This window comes from Callorhinus ursinus, unplaced genomic scaffold (genome assembly GCF_003265705.2).
Source record: "Callorhinus ursinus isolate GAN/ISIS: 27379988/994484 unplaced genomic scaffold, GSC_fseal_2.0 scaffold5, whole genome shotgun sequence".
NCBI classification, from domain to species: domain Eukaryota; kingdom Metazoa; phylum Chordata; class Mammalia; order Carnivora; family Otariidae; genus Callorhinus; species Callorhinus ursinus.
This window is the reverse complement of record NW_027397067.1, coordinates 26,422,752-26,444,792: the sequence shown is the minus strand read 5'-3', so window position 1 is coordinate 26,444,792 and position 22,041 is coordinate 26,422,752. Positions and strand designations below refer to the sequence as shown.

The window sequence follows — 22,041 nt, the reverse complement described above, 5'->3', positions numbered from 1 at the left end:
ATATATGTAAACAAACACGTGCACACACACACATACACACATACACAAATCATTTCAAAATTAGAATCACAATAAGTTTTTAATTTGACTGTTTTTGTCCAGTGATGCTTTATCTCATCATTAACTATTCTACAAAAGGCATAATTTTAATGGATGCACAATCATCCAAGTGATGCATTTATTATAATTTATTTTGATATTTTCTAATCGACAATTTCTATTCCAAGAGAATATAAGTCAAAATGCATATTTCCTATTATTTCCTCAAATGCCAGCATGGGTCATTCAGCTGTTCTGCATTATAATTGTAATAAATTTCAACATCGTTTACAGGGCATACAGACATCTCTCTCCCCTTATGTGATCCACTCTCTACTCATGTCAGGTTGCTTCTTCCCTCTTCTGACTTGCCCGAGTTCACTGTGTTACACATTTGCTGAATATCTACCATGTGGCATGCATTTTGCTGTATGCTGGCATTCAGAGATAAATAAATATTTACAGTTTTAAAAGCTTTCTTTAATAATGTACTCAAATTCCACCTCAGGGCAAACAGGAAACCCTATTTCTGGCCAATCACAGCACTGGGTGTTATAGCAATTAGCCATTTGTGATTTGTTTTGTCACCTGATTTTGCCATATATTGTAAATTCTCAGAGAGCAGTGCCTCAATCCATCTGGTCTGTGTTCACAAAAATACTATATACTAGGTGGCTTCTAAACCACAGAAATTTATTTCTCACAGTCCTGGAGCCTAGAAAAGCCAAGGCTGATGTGCCAGCAGATCTGGTGTCTAGTGAGAGCCTGCTTCTTGGTTCAGAGACGGCTGTCTTTGTGCTGTGCCCTCACTTCATGGGAGGGGCAAAGGAGCTCCTAGGGGTCTCTTCTATAAGGGCTCACTAATCCCATTTATGAAGGCTAAACTTTCATGGCCTAATCACCTCCCAAAGACCCCATCTCCTAATACCACCACACCGACGGTTAGATTGCAACATATGAATTTTGGGGGGACACATTTGGTCCATGGCAAGCAGTGATTGTGTTTTGTTCATTTGTGTGTCCCCATCACAACATATAGTGCTTGACATATGATAGACCCTCAATTCATATTCACTGAATTATTGAATGAATGCATAAGTAAATGAATTTATTAATTCATGAATAAACGAATCAAGGGTTCTTAAGAATACTGGTTCATAACTTACTCTGTTTTTCAATGCTCAACTGAAATGCATCTCTTCTAGTCCTTTCTGTGTTCCTCCTTTACTCCACAACTAGAGTCCTGTTCTCTCCTGTCCTCCTTATACTTAGAGAGCACTTAGGACGTTCTCAGCAACATGTGTAGTACCTTTGACATTGGGGCAGATAATTTTTAACCCCTTCTCTATTATTTCACACTTAGGACAGATTATTTTTATCCCCTCTTCTGTTATTTTCAATAATAATCATGAAGTGAAATCAATAATAATAATCAGAAAAAAAACCAGACCAATATTTCCCAGAGAGTAAACTCTCTAAGGTACAGAGACTAATTTGCACATAAAATGACAAAACTGAAGGAATTTAAGTTCCATTTCTTTATTTTAGAATCGCTATGCTATCACTGTTCAAATCTCGTGCTTAAATGCAAGAATATGCAATATCACAGGGGTCGTAGACACAAAGAGCATCCAAAGAGAGACGGAATTACTCCAAAATAGTTAGAAACTTCATCTCAAAATGCACATGTGTAGCAGGTGTGGTCTGGATAACCGGACTTTTTTGACACAGCATACAATGTTTATGAAAAGATAAGTAAAATTTTCTAATTTAAAACTTGATATATTTATTATTAAAATTCAACAGGAACCACAGCATTAATTGCTTTTATAAGCAGTAATTTGCTTATAAAAGATGTTTTTTAGGGAGGAGTATTTTATCTTTCACGTTGTTTAGAATTGCTAGAACTTGGTGATAAATAAAACGGCAGACTAACTTGCAGTCAGTTTGTTATTGCTGTTAACTTCTCTGTAGACATTGTAGGCTCTTGTTACCTGTACTCAGGGCAGATTGTGCCCACCACTCTACTCTCTGTACACCATGTGTTTATTTTGACCTACCACTTTTGCCTTGTCTCTATTTGAATGTTCCAGGAGAGAGGGCCTACTGGATACCTTCTTGTTCCCTCCTCTTACACTCTCTTGGTTCATCTTTCATTCTAGCCCTGATGGTTAATTTTCTGTATCTACCAGACTAGGCCGTGGGGTGTCCCAGGTAGTTGGCCAAACATTTTTCTGGGTGTTTCTGCAAGGGTACTTATGGATAAGACTAACATTTTAGTTGGTAAAGTGAAACATATTGCCCTCCATAATGTGGGTGGGTCTCATCCAATTAGTGGAGGACTTGACTAGATCAAAAGTATAACCCTCTCCTGAGCAAAAGAATTCTCCTGCAAACTGCTTCTGAAATTAATCTGCACCACTGGCTCTTTTAAGTCTCCAGCCTGCTAGCCCACACTGCGGATTTGGAGATATGGACCTGTCAGTCTCCATTATCATGTGAGCCAATTCCTTATATGATACTTTCAAACCTGAAGTAATGTGTAGGTCCCTGCAATAATGTCAGGCATTTTGAGGATAAAAACAAACATTTTGTTTGGTTTTTGGTGGAAGCGAGAACCTAGAATCGTTCTGGGGTAGAGGGGTGGGCATCAAACACTTCTACCACGCATTTTATACCATTCCAGCATTCTTCCTAAACCTTCATTCTCTTGGGAATGAAAAACTAGCCCAGTGTCAGTCTGATCTTCTGCACCATTTGAAAAGTGATAATTTATCTAGATAATCAGGTCCCTTGTTTCATGTATGACTACTTTCTGTTAAAAATTAGCATCACATAGTTTTACTGTAGCCCTTCAGATGGAGACAGGATGGAGACAGCAACTTTGGTACAAAATAATGGTCATAACAACAAAAAGCATAACAACAGAGAAGGACTGAAAAACACTTGACACTATTTTAATAAAATTCTAGCCTAAACAACAATAATAGAATTCTTTCTTTCCTCAATTCTCAAGTTGCCCAGTAGGTACTTTACATCGAAGGCACTCCCTCTGCCCACAGAAAGCAACGGTGACCCAGGAGATGTGTTGTTCCTCTTGAGAAGATCCTATCAGGACAGCGCGACTCTCACTGTGGGCAACCTGCGGATTCTCAGTATGTTCTCCACTAGAGATTGTCATTTATTACATTAGTTAACACTCCATGGAAAGAGCAAGCTTCCCTAATTAGGTTAACTGTATTCCAAGGTCTACTTTCACTAAAGAAAAGGTTTCACAGGTTCTTCACAAAGTTATTTAATCCCCACTTATTTGTTTAGGTGTGTACAGAGAAAAATGAGATGTGTGGTGATGTGAGTCTCTTTCTAAAACACAAAAGAACATATTAAAAATTGGTTGTGAACTGAACTTTCACTGGACAAATGGGTATATGCACTGATTATTTGTTAACATTCTCTTCCCCATAAATCAATCACTTATTTTCATATGCCGGGTGTTCAGTGATCATGTTCTTTAAAGATACTTGTATTAGTTACATTCCTTATGGTTTCTAATGAAAGAATATGCTAGGTTAAGGAAGGAATTTTGGAAGCCCTGGGTTCAGTTTAGGGTCCTGATTCTTAAGAAAAGTATAAAGATGAAAAGGTTAATCTTTTAGGAGGTTCAAATCACATGACTGTTTCTTTTTAGGAGAAAAAAAAGGAATGGAATTATAACATCAGAGGAAAATTTTTCTCTTTTTGAGTCCCTACATGAAGATTATAGTAAGTAACCTCAGTTAAAATTGAGGAAATGAGTTTATAGCATAGTATAATAAAAGTGGATTAGATATAAAGACTGATATTATATTCCCTTATATTATATATATATATATATTTAAATATATATTCTTCATACATGTGTTTATTGACCACCTACTAGGTAAAACTATTGGGACAAAGAAATATGGAATGTGATTAAGCCTGTGTATTATAAGTCAGGGTTCTCCAGGGAAACACAACCAATATGAGACAATGAGAGAGAGAGAGATTTTATGGAGGCCAAGACCTACAATCTGCTGTTTGCAAGTCGGAGACCCAGGTGTAGTTCAGTCTGAGACCAAAGGCCTGAGAACCAAGAGAGCTAGTATTGTACATCCCAGTCTAAGTCTGAAGGCCTGACGACCACGGGAGCCAATAGTAGTATTATTCCCAGTTTGGGGGCAGGAGAAGATCAGTATCTCAGCTCTGGCTTTCAGGCATAGAGAACAAATTTTTCCTTCCTTTGCCATTTTGTTTTACTCAGGCCCTCAGTGAATTGGATGAAGCCCACCGATATTGGGGAAGTAAATCTGCTTTACTCAGTCGGCTGATACAAATGCTAATCTCATCCAGAAACACCCTCACAGATACACCCACAAATAATGTTTAGCCAGATATCAGGGTACTCGTGATCCATTTAAACTGACACATAAAATTAGACATCACAGCCTACAAATAGCTTATATTTTCAAATGGAAATAAGATAATTAGAAAATACTGAAATTTTGAGTATTAAGAGAGGAATACATGGTATATTAGAGGTATTAAGGAAAAAACTGTTCCTAAGACGAGGACATATACTTTTTTCAATGCTGCAGACCCAGTGCCTGTTATCGGAGATGTTCAATTGATACTTATTTTGATAACAAATGAATGAGCTAGAGATTTCATCTGGAAAAGGACATATAAAATAACCTACGCATTTGTTAAGATTTGAGCTGGTTAATATGTGTAATATTTTGTGTGTTCAATAAATACAACTTACTATTAGTACGAGTTTTAGAAATATTGAAATGAGGAAATTGCAATCCTGTGGATATCTTCCTTTTTTTACTTAATATTTTGCCTCTGTGATTTCCTTAGCCCTCATTTTTTCTGTCAGTATATAAAAAAATTCTCTCCTCAATATATCATTTAAGAAAGGGCTGTTACCAATTTGCTCTTACCATCTTCCATCTCAGACCACAAAGATATATATATATATATATATATTTTTTTTTTTTTTTTCTCTAAAGGGCCAAGTGGACCTAACTGCTGAAGCTGGGTGAGGGGTTCACATAGGTTCACATCTTCTCTACTTTTGATGGGTTTGAAAATTTCAATAATACATTTTTTTAAAGATTTTATTTATTTATTTGAGAGAGAGAGAGAGAGCAGGGGAGGGGGAGAGGGAGAGGGAGAATCTTAAGCAGGCTCCACACCCAGGGCAGATCCTGATGTGGGACTTGATTTCATGACCCAGAGATCGTGACCTGAGCTGAAATCAAGAGTCATACACTTAACTGACTGAGCCACCCAGGCACCCCTTAATAATACATTTTTAAGACATATGTTAGAGGACATGAGACTAACTACCTAAGTACTGTGTGTATAATGTCTTGAAAACAAATGTTCAAAGTGATGACTGAGTTCATCTTTCTGTCAGTTTGCAGATTTGTATGCATATATTAGTGGGTAGGGAACACAGTGGGCATGGGGTACTCGTGTATTATTCATGTTCATTTTGGTCTAATATTTGTCACCTACCTTTGGAATGGTTTCTCATCAAATGTATGTAGACAAAAAGTTAAACTCATGCATTTGTTGATATCTTAAAATAATAAATATAAATGTAAAACTCATGCAAGATAGGAATTTTTGACAACTCACCTTTATTTAAGAAGTATATCAAAAATGAAAGCAAGGGGGGAAACACATTTTTTCTTTTGATTTAATGTAACTGACATTTGAGACCTATCAGTAAATATAGATCAGGATTGGAAGAAGCAACATTTATATTTTTTTGTGGGAATATATTATTAATATAAACATTATACTACCATTCTATTTTTATTTTTTTAAGATTTATTTTAGAAAGAGTGAGTGGTAAGGGAGGGGGAGAGGGAGAGAGAGAATCCCAAGCCAACTCCCCGCTGATCACAGAGCCCGATGCGGGGCTTGATCCCATGACCCTGAGATCATGACCTGAGCTGAAGGCACGAGTCTGACACTTAAACAAGTGAGCCACCCAGGCACCCCACTATCATTCTGTTTTTTTAAAAATTTACAAGTTCTCTATATTTGCTGATTGACTTGCTGATTGTTAGGAAAGAATACATGGTCTCAAAAATAAGGAAATTGTTTCTGCAACATACATTTATCTTTCTATAAAACAGGAAGATGATCCAAGTAGCATGTGCATCAGCCTGAAGAATGTATTTCTTTCGCCACCAATATAACCAAGTAATTTTTTTTAGTCATATATGTTCAAACTTTTAGAACTTAATTTTGTACACACTGAAAGAGTGCTGATTTTGGAAGACCCTTAAGCTTAATATCTTTGACACATTAAAGCCATTTTGTTTAGAAATTTAAGCTTCAGGTCTTATTGATTGATAGTCTCCCATAGATCATAAATGCATGATTCCCAGGCATGAGAACATAGGAAAAAATCTCTCCTTTTTCTCTTCAACCTTGCCAATTTGGGGAGCAAATATCTTAACATTTGGCTGGTTCCCAGTAAAAATCAAAAGGAGACAGAATCTGGGGCATCCGGCTGCATGATCCTCGTAAAGAACTGTGAAGGATCTGAGATCTTACTCTCCTTGCAAACTAGTAAGTAAACGTGCCACAGTTTTCATGCGTGCTGGCAGAACACTTGAGACTCCTGGGGTCAGACAAATGATTTCTTTATTAGCAGCAATAGTAGTAGCCAGAGTCTCAGTCTGTGCCAGTTCTCTGAGCCCAATTTCCTAAAAGATGAAACAGTCAGGTGGTACCTGTACATGCATACTCAGTGGATTGTGTTACAGGAGAGGAACTTAGGCTCAAGGAGCCCAAATCTTTTATAATGAACAGTAAACCTGCCTAATCTTTGCCCCAGAGGGAGTCACTATCTTTATTAGAAGAAGCAGTAAGCAGAGCTGCCCTTTGCTCTTGAGAGAGACACAATCCCTAACTTTCATCTGTTTGTTATACAAACATTCTTGGAAAGATAGTCCAGAGCAAAGGCAGTTCATGCTTCTGCTCATAAGATGTGCGGAAGTACAAGACACCCACAGTAAATTTTCCCTTCACAGACACAGAAAAAAAACCATTAAGATCAAGAGTTTTTCTAGAACAGTAGTCAATTGTGTGCCATACATCAGGCAGTGGGCTAGAACAGGAGGTAAGAGAGCCCAAGAAAGTGAAGAATGACCTTGGACGGGAGCTGGAGCTAGAAGAGAGTTGGTTACGTTTACTGCTTGAGAAAAGGAACCAATAGAGAGAGGGAGACAGAGAGATGAGGAAAAGCACACAGGAAAATCTCCATAGGAACAATTACTATGATTGTGTAGACAATACTGCTTTTTCCCTTGTTCGAAGCCTCCTCACATAGACAATACATAGATTTCCAACGGGGCTTCGATAAGCTATAACCTCAAATACCTTAACTCCTTGTTGTTACAAGGCCAGTCAACTCTAACCTGTTCTCTTTCTCTCTGTCCTTAGGCTTTTCTCCAAAGATATAAGGTCAATTTAATTCAATTTAACTGATTTGACCTGTTGGTGCTTATTGATGGCTCTGCCACTGATTAAGCATCCTATCTATTCTACTTCCTAATCACCCACAGTTTCTTCTTCTCCTGGAGTTGGAAAGAATGACTCTCAGGCTGTGCCGGCCTCCAGGTCAGCAGGGAGATCCTTCCTCTAATGGAACTATGGATGACATCATAGCTGTGATTGTCTTTATGAAGAGACTCCCACTTCACTAGTTTTCATGTATGAATTTTGCAGAGAAAGACATCATGTCTATGGTATGAAGTCAGGACTGCTGTCAGTTTCTTACTTATCTGCTAACAAAAGAAAATGATTTTGTTAAAGGCAATAAATGATAGTCTCGAATTTATTTCTGGGGAGCAGATCTAAATATCTTGGTGAAATATAACAACCCTTTTGTGCTTTTAATTTGGGTGAGGATATTTGCCCCTCTTCTGCTGAGCTAATACACATTTATTGAAATTCAATGGCACTGGCTGTCTCCTACATTTGTGGAGGGCAAGTGTACGTTTCATCTCCAACAGCTGGTAGAGATGAGTGCGGAGATTCCTTCCTGTGTGCACAAGAAGCAGCAGTTTGGCCCATCTGCTAATCAATCCCTGCTCCCGCACTTACTGTGACTTGAGCATGTCACTGAACTGCCATTTTAAAACTATATCACAAACAGAGTGACAAATACCTATCCTGTAGTTATTAATATATGCAGAACACTGAGTCCAGTGTTTGTGTGCTAAAGAAAAAAAGAATTAGTTTAGTGAATATTAATTATTAGGGAGCTGCTAAAAGTGGAGCGCTCCAGAAAGAAAGGAGGAAGGGGGAAATAATTCCCATTATCTCCATCGCCTACACCAAGTATGCATTCCTACTTTGCTCAGATAGTTTACAAAAAATTCACCCTGCCCCCTGTCCTTAGTTATAAATCCAATTCATTTTTTTCAAGATTGTATTTATTTATTTAAAAGCGTGAGAGAGAGAGAGAGCAAGCGGAGAGAAAGAGGCAGAGGGAGAGGGAGAAGCAGACTCCCTGCTAAGCAAGGAGCACAACTGAGGGCTCCATCCCAGGACCCTGAGATCACGACCTGAGCCGAAGGCAGACGTTCAAACAACCCAGCTGCTCCTAAACCCAACTCATTTATTCATTTATTTTTTTACTGAGCAAACACTAATGTTTCAGGATTTTATAGGCTAGCTGAGCATGAGGGAGGTTGGGAGCCTTTCAGGGGTCAGGGAACATGGAGAATATTGGGTTTATCTTGAACACTCAGCTCAAAAGTTTCCAACTCCTTAGTGAGTCTTTCCCAGACCCTCCACCCCCACCTTCCAGGTCTTGTTTCTCCTCACTCTTACTACTACACTGTCATCTTGCACTGTCCCACTGTGTTACATTAATTATTTAGGTGCCTGTCTATCCACTTACATAATGAGCCCTAGACCGTGTCCTTGACCTCTAGCACTGGGAAAATGCTCAGTACATGTGCGAATGAACTCATAAATAAATAGCATTCTGAATAAATTAATTAATGGCAATAGAGAAGTCCAGAATGGGAATGAAACTGTAGCCTTGTTTAATTAGAGCAGGGTACCTGACATCTTTACCTGCACAGGGGCAACATGAAGGCAGGCAGGCACGCACACTTTTAGGAGTTATCTGGAACAGCTATTTTACGGGGACCATGAACAAAAGGATAGGCCTTCTGGGGGGATTGGTCTGCTTTAGGGCCCTTTTCTTTCTCCTGGGATTCACTTTCCAACTCTACCTCCTACTGGTCTTCACCCAACATTATTCTGTTGAAGGGAGTCAGACTCAAGAACATTCTTGCTCAGTACTAGTGAGTGACCTGGTGACTGTAGCAGAGGCTGGGAGGAAAGTCCAACCAGGCTGCAGAGCAAAGCCGACCACAGTGTTGAATAGGGAGCAGAGTAATCCTAGCCTGTTAAAGCAACCCTGCCCCAGGGGATGTAGTCAGTGAAAAGGGAATCAGAGCCCTTAAAATTCCAGGTGCAAAATCATCTCTTTCCTGAGTTATTATAACAACCCTTTTGGATGAAACTGGGGGTAGCAATATCAAGAAGGAGAAAGGAGCAGATATGAAACATTTTGGAGAATTACTTAATAGTAATACAGTTAGATTTTATTAAGCATCTACTGTGCCCCCAGGATTAAGAGTTTTGCATGCTTTAATCAGTTTTCATCTTAAATTTAAACTCCATGATGTAGGTATCCTTGTGCTGATTTTATATGGTATGAGTCGTCGTATCTAAAAATGATGGAATTTTCAGAGTTCTGGTAGAACAATTGGAAAGGACATTTTGAGTAAAGATGCATCTGTACTTTGTACTACACTTTAATATAGTTATTCAGTATACAGTCAGTACAACTTTGGGAATAAACTATGGTTTAGTTCACTCACTTTCTAATGGATATATTTGTATTAGATTCCTCATAAGCTTGCTGTGAGGATGAACTCAATAAATATTATTATTCACTTATTATTTCTCATTATGAGTATTTGGTTAAAAAAGAACACCATGTTTACTTCTGGTAATGTATATGATTTTGTTTTCAGCTGTTTGAATGAACTTTCTGCATTTGACTGGGAATGATTTTCTTCTACCCTTAAACAAAAACAGTGTGTTAATGAGAATAGTGTGCTATTCTTCATTGAGCCCTATAAGTCAAACTCTGTGTAAACATTTTACATCCATTATTTTATTAATTTAATTCTAAAATTACATAGAAATCAATGAATGCTGGAGATAGATTTAAAAAATACTTTTTGTCACTAATATGTAGTTCATGGATGAGTCTATTACCCACTCTCTCTCACCCGAGTAATTAAAAATTGCTCTTCTATAGGTACCGATTCAAATGCTTCTTGGAAAGGAGCAGTATTCATTAAATGCATTAAAATGCATTAAAATGAAATAATTGCACAAAGAGTGCGTCACCTTCACGCAAATCTGTAGCCTGTTTGAGGGGCTTGGGGAACAATAGCAACAAATCCTTCTTCCATATTTAAGCCATACCTAAGTCATTAACAAATTCTCAGTGGGAATTTTATAACACACATTTAATTATGATAGGATTCTAAAGTCAATCCAGGGGACGAAAAGGTTCTATTATTTTTCCGAAGCCCAAACAAAAATCCTTGGTGTTTCAAAGCAAGGGAGCATATATAATATTTGAGGCTGTGGTGTCATTATTAAGCAGGTGGTTCATGTCTTCCTATTGTCATTGTGAATATGTCATTTATGCTAATCTTATAATAGTTTTTTTTTTTTCCTTTTTAACCAAGTATAGGGTCCAGTTTAAGATTTAGAACTTGCCAATGATGCACAAAGGGAAGGGATTGGTATTATTTCATGTTAGTTGTAGTTTCTAGATAGGATCTGGAAAGAATTGGATAAAGGACTTTTTAATACTTCATCTAAGATTTTTCCTATAATGAGTAGTTAACACAAGTCAAAATTTTCTGTATCTTTTTCATTAAAAAAGTCAATAGTGATTTTTATCCTTATCAGTATTTTCACAGCACATAAAATAATGGATCTAGTTTTTAAAAAATAATTTTATGTCATTTGCCTCATTGTCTGACCTTTCAATCTGGTGGTGAGAAAGCCTGAGCTATGCATTACCTCAGTCAGAGTGATGGTCCCATGAGGTCTTTGGGTCTTTTCCCGTACTTCAGTGCTATGTGAAAGATGACCTGGAAGATTCCTTTGAGCTTTGGATTCTGTGATCCTTTAAGCATTGGTTGTTGACCAGAATCAGAATTTTCAAATCTAAAAGTATTTAACAATCATCTAGTTTATAAGCACCAGAAGGTAACTTCTTGTCTAACATTACTGTGTTAAAGGGGACAGCAGTCTCTATGTTGGGTCTCAATGTGTAGTCAGGTAGTCTTCCCCAAAATGAAAGAACATGGATTTTGCCGCTGTGTCTCCTATGTGAAATTCACATCCAAGGGTTATGTCATGAGGCCTCAGAAAATGTTCCTCTCAGAATTGTGTTCTGGTTATGTGCAAAAGTACTTCCAGTTAGCTTTTATGAAGATGAGGATTGGGTTGTGATATTTTTTTAAGATTTTATTTATTTATTTAATTGACAGACAGAGAGAGAGAGAGACAGCGAGAGAGGGAACACAGGCAGGGGGAGTGGGAGAGGGAGAAGCAGGCTTCCCGCTGAGCAGGGACCCCAATGCGGGGCTCGATCCCAGGACCCTGGGATCATGACCCGATCTGAAGGCAGTCGCTTAACCTTCTGAGCCACCCAGGCACCCCTGGGTTGTGATTTTGAAAGAGGTAAGAAGGAAAAGAAAGGAGAAAGGTGATACTTACAATAGAAATAATTGGATTTTTACATAATTTTTATCTATCCACAGGGTCCTATAAAATCTCTTCACTTTATATTTCTTTGGAAATCCTTTTTTACTTACATTTCTACGGTGCAACTTATTTTTTTCTAAATTAGGATCATCCATGCCTTTTTAACATATCTATTAATAGCCACCTTTGTAGATATCACCTCCTTAGTGTAGAGATATATTGGAGCATTGATTATGGCAGGGATAGGACAAGCAGAGAATGTTGTTGGAAAGATAGATGCTAGAAGAGAGACGTGGGGATGTGAAGTATAAGGTTGCAAATGTAAATAACTTCTTAAAGAAGTTCCCATAAGTTGGGGCGCCTGGGTGGCTCAGTCGTTAGGCGTCTGCCTTTGGCTCAGGTCATGATCCCAGGGTCCTGGGATCGAGCCCCACATCGAGCCCCACATCGAGCCCCACATCGAGCCCTACATCGAGCCCCGCATCGGGCTCCCTGCTCCGTGGGAGGCCTGCCTCTCCCTCTCCCGCTCCCCCTGCTTGTGTTCCCTCTCATGCTGTGTCTCTCTCTGTCAAATAAATAAATAAAATCTTTAAAAATAAGTTCCCATAAATTAAAAAAATAAAATGATTATTATTGAAGTCCTTTTTTCCAGGTATCTTGAGGTTAAGCATTAAAAATATATTTTGCTTTTTAATGAGGACTATCTGTGACTTAGAAACATTGAGAATTTTTAACTTTGAAATACTTTAAACATTCAAGCTAATTTGTGCTACAAGTGTTTAGTTTACTCAGTGATCTCATATTCTTTAAGTTAAATATCGTTTCAAGGAATATTTCCCCATTTAATCATGGGTCATCTTCTTTCTTTGAAGTGTGTGACACAAAAAGGGTAATTCGTAAAATAAGTTTCTATGAAATGGAGACAGAGATAAATGAGCTCACATGAAAGGAAAAAAAAATGGAGGAACCCTTTAGGAAGAGGGAAGCATTCTTGAATATGACATTTGTGGGAAAATGGTGCTAGTCATTCATTTTTATATGAATGAAGGGGTTTTGTTTGGTTGGTTTTTGACAGTAAATTAAAAAAAAAGTTAAAACGAAAACCTAGTCTCCTCAAGGGCTAGATGTGAAAGGTAGACTTGTAGCATTCATCTCTCACACATAGGCTCTAAAATATTCCCAGTCATAAAGTTCTGGTAGATCCCTTTTTCAAAAAAGATGTACTTTTTCACAAATAACATTTAGGAATCCTTGCCAAACTTTGGAAGTGGTATGGCTATTAGGAAAAAAGAAGAAAGAAAGAAAGAAAGAAAGAAAGAAAGAAAGAAAGAAAGAAAGAAAGAAAGAAAGAAAGAAAGAAAGAAAGAGAGAGAGACAGAGAGAGAGAGAGGGAAAGAAAGAAAGAGAGAAAGAAAAAAAGAGAAAGAAAGAAGGAAAGGAAGAAAGGAAGGAAGAAAGAAAAGCAAGGTGTTAAAGCCACTGATCAAAACTAAATCTCCCTTCTGCAGATTGGAAACATTGAAGTGTAAGGATAAATGGGCAGGGCCATAAATACCTAAGAAACTGGGGTTCACGGAGTGTGTACTTCTAGTTGTGCTGTTTCTCCATTAACAACCGTACCAGATGTCTCAGATTTAGCTGATTTTATTTTCAGAAGATAAAAGGCGCCAAATCATCCACCACACTGGCACCTTTAACGAGCTGGGGTTATTTTGCCTCTTAGCTTACATGTGAAAATCAATAGGAAAGCTCACCCTTTTGCTTTCAGTCAAGTCTGGACACACTGGGAGTAGGGATGCAAAGTTTATTTGTGGTCCTATCATATACAATAAAGATCCTGTAATGGTTATTTTTCTGTCACCTTTGCTTGACCTGAAAAATTTTAATAGGATCTAAAATATCTCATGCTTGACCTATTACTGTCAAATAGCAATCAAGATGCTATGTTTAAAACCCACTTTAAAGCAGAATAACAACACATTTGCTAAGCAATATTGAATGAAATGAAGACTTCTCAGTAGTTTCTAGTAAAATCGTTGTTAGGCTGTGTAAATACAAACTTAAAGAATAGAGAAGAAACCTAACAATTAGGAGGAAGCTTGACTTTACTTTTTTCATGCAAAGTAACTCAAAACTTTGAAAATGGGTTACCCTTAGACACGTGTTTTTAAAACTAAATAAATACACGTGTATTTATAATATTAATTTGAAATTCTATGTTCATTAATTTAACACGTGCAGAGTAAATTCTGACCTATTTTATGCTACTGCGTAGTTATTTGTAACATTTATAAAGTGCCGGAGGAAAGAAGTTATTAGAAATACACGATCTAATCCACAGCAGATATCAATATATTTTTAAAATAAATTTGGAGAATTTATATTATGCCATATTTGGTAGGAACACAAAAAGGGGCAGATTTTAAATGCTTAAATGAATGATATTTTACCGTTCAAACGTGGTCTAAATGACGTGGCGTGCAGACTCTTGCTTTTCAGACGCTTGTCAGCTTCTTTCCTCTAATTTGACTAAGGTTATATGACGTTTGATATTTTGATTGCTCATCTTGTGGAAGACGACGATTAGTTATAGGTTAATAGAAATAGCGTACCACGACTGCAGACAGTAAGTTTGGAATCTGCTTATAACGAAATGTAAAAGCGCACCCTGCTAGGAACTCTACTATTCATGCTGAGGTTTAAACACTGGAATTGGGTTCCCAGTGGATTTTCACTTTCACAAGTACTTAATGCAGCTTTAGGTGTCTCAGGGGCAAACTGAACTGGCCACTGAATATCCTTTTTAAGGGGAGTTAACAATGGCTTAGTTCTACCTCTCTTGAAATACAGGATTCATGTTTTTCTCTCTTAAAATTTAGTGTTCCTAGAGGCAGTCGGGAACATTAGAGAATGAGACTGTATTTATCCATCCCAAGCTAGGTACAATGTAGGTGAGGGCAATCCAATGTTCCCTGCAGTGCTTTGTCAAAGCTTTTTAACCCTACGCTGAAAGGATAACCACTTCAGAGTGAGGTTACAATTGAAACTCCAAACCTATTAAAACTTGGGCCTTTACATTCGTGCAGGCTTTTGATTATAAAAAATTCTATGTACTTTTGAGGATGTACACTTCTGTGCCAGAGGTGGTATTGTGAACCCTGGACTTATCACAGGTGCAGCCAATTCTAGGATTAGAACTCAGACCTTAGATCCTTTCTTTTTGAAAGAGATTGTGATTTTATTTTGGGCTGGAAGAGTTATGAGGCAAACCAACTCAAGTTAAAGTCATAAAGTGCACATATAAATGGTGTCATCAGAGAAATTACAAACGTTATACATAGGATCAAAAATATCTCCTGCTCAAAAAAATCATACATGCATATACACATATACATAAGTAGATCATACAGAAGAAGTCATGGTAGCATTGTGTTTTGATAATTTGGAAATAAAAAAAACCCACTTAGAATATATTAGTCAGGATAAGTTAGGCAATGCTGTGGTAATGAACAACTCCAAAGTCTCAATGACCTTGAACTTCACAGGAGTCATGGAGACCCTACAGGCATCTGTCTTTCACTCTTAGTGACCCAAATCCCCCAACATCTCAATACAAGGTTTTTGCTTTTGTTTTAGTGACAAGGGAAGAGATGGCCCAATATCTCACCAGGGTAAGTAAATGCACTCATCTGGAAGTGACACATTACTTCCACTCATGTTTCCTTGGCCAAAGACTATCAAGGGGGCAAGGGAAGTTAAAAGACCACTTCCTCCCATCCCCACCATAAGCCAAAGGAGGAGAACTGGATATACCAGGGAGTAACCCAAGTATCCACCACATAAGAGGTGACAGAATTATAGGTAGGAGATCCATTAACTTTTTAACTATCTCAAACAGGTATTGCTGAATTAACAAATATAACTGATTTTGAATAAAGGGAGATTCTGACATTATTCCTAATGATGTCTCCATAAAAATCAATAACATGATTTTTATAAAAACCACACAAATATGCATATTTATAAAGTACTGCATTTCATTAAATATTCAAGTGGCATTTCAATATTTAAACAAAATCCATAGAATAATTTCATTATTGTCACAGGCAGAATATTATATTACTTGAAAAGTACTCAATAAGATTGATTTGTGTCCTCTGTAAAATGTAGTCTCCACTGACCACTTGCCAGGTTGGGTTACAAGAGCCTTTCAAACCACAAACTGTGCTGTGGTCTTTACAATGCAATGCCTGGAATGCTTACACTAAGCTTTGGAACACTACAAAATATCAATGGCCAGTTCACAGCCAATACCTACCCGGGCAGAGGCACTTCGCTGCAGATCGTTTGAAGTAGCTATTACTGTAAATCAAAGGCTTAGTGTGTTCTTTTTTTTTTTTCCCTTTGCCCTTCTAGAATATTCATAAACAAATTGTATATCTCTGCACCCAGAAAAGATGGCCCCCTGATAAACCTCTAGCTATCATCATTTAATCCCTCCCCGACTTTTAAATAAACCCCATCAATACTATTCATTATTAATGAAAGGTAGGATGATTCCTGGATGAAGTTTTAGTTCAGGCGGCAAATCGATACTTCTGACCATGTCTGTTTCATTATTGACAACGTCTACCCACATTTACTCTTATAATTAAGTTTTAGTTCAACTCCTAACTTTGCTCCAGCGTTTGAAATGGCTATATGGTGTTCTTAATTTCAGCTGCTGTTTCATCTTTCTCAGTAGGTGCCTATTTTATTGTTAAAGGTCATACTCATTTGTCTGCTCCAACAAAGGCAGCCCTTAAAGTTGGCTGTGGTTTTGACAGACAGTGGTCCCTATAAGTGATGGCCTTCAGGACAGACCTGGCACTGGGAGTCAGTCACCACAGCAAGGGGAATAACAGATAACAAATCATGCCACTATTTTTCCTCTTGGCGTGATGGACGACAGCACAGCGGGGGTAACTTTTCAATGTCCTCAGATTAAAAACCCCTCAAACAAATGAGTTCTGAAAATACTGCCCAGAGGCATGAAAGGGAGCTGTTGGGCTCAAAATACTTTTAAAAAATAGGTTTTTTTTTAAATGTACAATTTATGGCCACTCAATGCAATTATCTAATTTTCAGTGATACTTTCAATTTTATACACACAAAGCTCAGCTATAGATTTGAGGGGCTGTTGCCATCATGGATGTAAAGCTTTCCAGAGAGAAGCATGTAGTGCTTTGCAAGGCATAGCAAACAAAATTCTAAAGGGAAATTTGGTATTTGTCAGAGCATCCTATGCATTTCAGCGTACTACAGATTATTTTAAGCACTATTGTTTACAAGTGATATATTAATCAGCTACTCATTGAATGGTAGAAAGATAATCAAATGACCAAGCTCTTGGCTACATGTTCAATCAGCTCCTCATTTTCCTGGTCCGTTGTTAGCATACCTAACAGCAGTGCAAAATAAAGTACAAATATTTCCACTTAAAAATATTAATTCTACTTTCCCTGACATATTATATTGTCCAATAATTTTTTTTATTAACTGAAAAGTAGAAGATGTACAAATCCTACATTTCTAGTTTAAAAAAAGGCGATCAATCAGGTGTATTTGTTCTATACCTGTCATTAAAATGACTACATATGATCAGGTAAATATAATATACAATAGTCATAATTTTATGTGTGTATAAAAATGTTGTATGCGTATATCATGAATGTGTATAAACCATAAGAAAAGGATAACGTTTGTCTGGATGTTTTAGCCATTTTAATAGTTTATGCCTGAGCAGCTTGCTGTAAACAGTGATTACGGTCCTCTCTCCCAGGAAGATTGATTCAGCAGTTTTGAAATGAGGCTGGAGATCGGTATTAATGTGGGTCTGAGGTGATCTAGATATCACTTGATCTAGCTGTAATTGGGGAACCAGGGTGGGCATGTTGACGTTGGATTAGCACTCCTAGGTCACGGTGTTTTGTACTGAAGTGCTGGCTTTGGAGCCAGGTGGACTAAGGTTTGAATCTTGGTACCGTCTTACTAGCTCTGGGGTCTTTGACATGTTACTCACCTTCCCCAACCTCAGCTTTATAGATCGTCCCATGGCAATAACGAACCATATCTTGGAGGACTACTGGGGGATTAATGAAACTGCTGAATAAAAGCAAGTGGACTTTACTTGCTAATTATACAACTGAAATGCTTAAGACAACACAATTAGGAGCTTGAATTAAAACACTTTCTTAGAAGATAAATGGACTCTCCCACCTCTCCCTGCCCTACAGCCCCTGGGCTTTGGGCCTTTCCAAGGCACCTTGAGAACTGCCAATATCTATAGATGAAGTTATCTATTTTCAGTTCCGAACTCTAAATCTAAGACCTAAATAAATTAGTTCAGATATTAGCCACTTCCTCAAATCTTATACGTTCCTTGGGCTTCAGAGTGAAACTGGGCCCTTGGTAATCACTCATTCAACACACTTATTGAATCCCGACGGTACACCAAGGCTCAGGATTTCCTCCTCAGAGGATGAGATGAGCCAAACTCTCCACAGACAGGGAGCCATTCCAGGTAGAAAGGGGACTTGCTGTCCTTGTCTCATATCTCCAACTTTTTAATAATACGGGACAGGGTTCTCTGATTTCTGGTAGTGCCTCCATTTCCTTGCCTTTAAATGGCAATTATAACAAGCTTACCCATTGGGATAAGAATGAAAATGAGTCAATATATATGAAATGGCACCCAGGAAGTGACTTGCCCAAGGTCACACTGCTGGGACGTGTTTGTCGGGTTTGAACGCACATGCTGGCATCCAGGCATCGTAGCTCTGCTTTTGCTCGGGTTGTTTATAACTCCTTGATCTTACCAGACAGTGTGAATCTAACCAGAAGGGAGAGTAAATAGTAAAATATCTGAAGCGATGTAACGAGGCTTATACAGATACAATGAGATACAGAAACATATTTAAAAGTAAAATGAAAAATGTACAATATTTAAATTTTTTATTTACTTTTTTGTATAAGAATGCATACATTTTTCTCGTCTCCTTATTTTTCCGACACAATGGGCAGTACTACTATAGATTCCTGAGCCCCTGAAAGAGGTATCACAACAGTGCAGTGTGTGTGTGTAGGTATTATCTTATTTAGTCAGATGTAGCATACTATATTCACTTTTCTTCCCTCCTTGCACTTAATTCTATATGTATTATTATAAAATTATTAATAGATCCTTTAATGTAGAAATATATAGAAACAAATAAGTCTACCTTTCAACAACAGTTGAAATTATCTTTATAGAAAAAGAGGGATTCTAGGATATCCTTGTTCTGTACCTTGCTTATATGTAACATTATTCACTTGTTCCCAAAGTAGTATATATGAAGTTAATTTTTTTTTTAATGACCGTTTAGAATTACAATGTTAGGCTAAAATGTATGTATCCCCTCTTCTTTTGGTGGACCTTTAAGTTGTTTTTAAGTTTTTAAAGCCATTTTCATAGCATTTCATTACATATTTTTGTAGAGTCTCTTTCCCATCTTGCAAGATGTCGGCGAAAAAGCTGAGAAGCCGAAGACTAAGAAGAAACCTGAAGCTAAGAAGGCTGATGCCGGTGGCAAGGCTAAGAAGGGTGACCCCAAGGCTAAAACGCCAAAGAAGGGGAAGCCCCACTGCAGCCGAAACCCTGTCCTTGTCGGAGGAGTTGGCAGGTATTCCCGATCGGCTATGTATTCCAGAAAGGCCATGTCCAAGAGGAAGTATTCGGCAGCTAAATCCAGGGTTGAGAAGAAAAAGAAGGAGAAAGTTCTTGCTACTGTCACAAAACCAGTTGGTGGTGACAAGAACGGTGGTACCCGAGTGGTTAAACTTCGCAAAATGCCTAGGTATTACCCGACTGAAGATGGGCCTCCAAAGCAGTGGGGCCACGGCAAAACACCTCTCAGTCAGCACGTGAGAAAGCCGCGAGCTAGTATCACCCCCGGGCCCATTCTGATCATGCTCCCTGGGCGCCACAGAGGCAAGAGGGCCGTGTTCCTGAAGCAACTGAGCAGCGGCTTGCTGCCTGGGACCGGACCTCTGTCCCTCAATCGAGTTCCTCAGCGTAGAACACACCAGAAATGTTGTCATTGCTACTTCTACCAAAATTGATATCAGCAGTGTGAAAATCCCCAAACATCTCACTGATGCTTACTTCAAGAAGAAGAAGCTGCGTAAGCCCAGACACCAGGAGGGTGAGATCTTCGACACCGAGAAAGAGAAATCCGAGATTACAGAGCAGCGCAAGGTTGATCAGAAAGCTGTGGACTCGCAAATTCTGCCAAAAATCAAAGCTGTTCCTCAGCTTCAGGGCTACCTCCGCTCTGTGGTTTCTCTCACAAAGGGAGTTTACCCTCACAAACTGGTGTTCTAAACTTCTTACAAAGAACGTAATTAAATAACTGATCCATTTAAATAAATAAATAAATAAATAAATAAATAAATAAATATGTTTGTAGCTATATCTTTAAACTCTTATGATTGTATTTTGGTAGGATAGATATCTGGAAATTAGGTTGCTGTCTTAGAGTATATGGATTTATTTTTTTATTCTCTTGTCAATTTCCTTTCCAAAATCTGTACCAATTTATGATACCACAAATATTGTAGGAGAATGTCTGTTTTTTATACCCCTGGAAATACTGAACCATATCAATTTTATAAGTATAGATTTCATTGATTCTTAGACATACATTTTCCCCCATTTTTAACAGCTCTAAAATTTGAATATGTCTTATAGTCAACAACATGTAATAGTCAAATCCACTTTCTCCATGATACATAAATACATAATTGTGTTTTGGGTCACCTGGGTGGTTCAGTTGGTTAAGCCACTCTTGATTTTTGGCTCAGGTCATGATCTCAGGATCTTGAGATTGAGTCCCGTGTCAGACTCTCAGCATGAAGTCTGCTTAAGATTCTGTCTCTCCCTCAGCCCCTCCGCCCATGAGCATGGGGCACAGTCTCTCTCTTGCTGTCAAAATAAATAAATAAACTTTTTAAAAAGATCATGATTGTGTTATTTATAATTGATGATAACTTAGTTTAATGAAGTATGGCATTTTTCAACCTGACCGGTAGTGAAAATCAGATCTTAATGCTGTTCGTGTTTTATTGTATTAATATCTAGTGACACTGTGTATCTTTCCAATTTTATATTATCCACATGTAATTTTTCTTTTATAAATTGTTCATATCTCAATTAATTTTGTAACAGTAAATATAAGGAAATTAGGATGTAGACTGTTGAAGAGCATTTTGTGGTGGACAATCTTTAGAAAACTAGGTACATCAAAAACTTTCCATGACCCAGTCAGTGTCTTGCTAGGGCAGGACTGTTTTCAATATGGGGATCTGTTCCCACACAAAACATTATGTATCTCTTCACAATGCCTACCTTGTTAGGAAAAGAGATTTAAAAAAATTTTGTTTTTTAACGGACAAAGAGCACATTCTTCAGAGAAAAGTGGGCACTCCTCTTGTGAGAGAAAACCTTTGGGTCCTAGAATCAGCACTTTCCTCTCTAAGTTAGAGTAGAGTTAAGGCAACCATGCTTGCTTGCTTTTTTCCAGCACCAACACAATACATTGCTACTGGTGGAAAGAACTCTTTGTTCCTGAATCTGACAATTGTTATCTAGCACTCTAATTGTGGTAATATATATTTTATCAAGATTTCTCCTGCTTGATTCAAATCAACATTCCTTCCCGTGTCTGTATCTCATATCCTTTTAGCTCAGTGGTTCTTAATGGGCATGATCCCTACTGTGGGGATCATTTGGCAGTATCAGGAGACTTTTTTTTTTTTAATTGTATTGACTGGGTGGAGAAAGGGTGGGTAGCTACTGGCATCTAGTGGGTAGAAGACCGGGATGCTGTGAAATATCCTGTAATACATAGGACAGCCCCCACAACAAAGCATTATTCATCTAAAATATCAGGAGTGCCACAGTTGACGAACCTTGCTTTAGAGTCTCATTTTAAATGGGTTTAACCTACAAATCACAGTGTTTGGAATTTCAGTATAGTCTCTGGGGATTCTCAACACCTACCCCACCCCCTCCCGCCCACACCCTGACGCATAGCACCTGAGTGATGTAACATACATTTTATT

General features: G+C 38.0%; 1 pseudogene; it reads left to right on the top strand.

Moving 5' to 3' along the window:
- Window positions 1–19,502: 19,502 nt before the first annotated feature.
- Window positions 19,503–20,322, top strand: LOC112823623 (large ribosomal subunit protein eL6 pseudogene; annotated as a pseudogene).
- Window positions 20,323–22,041: the final 1,719 nt, after the last annotated feature.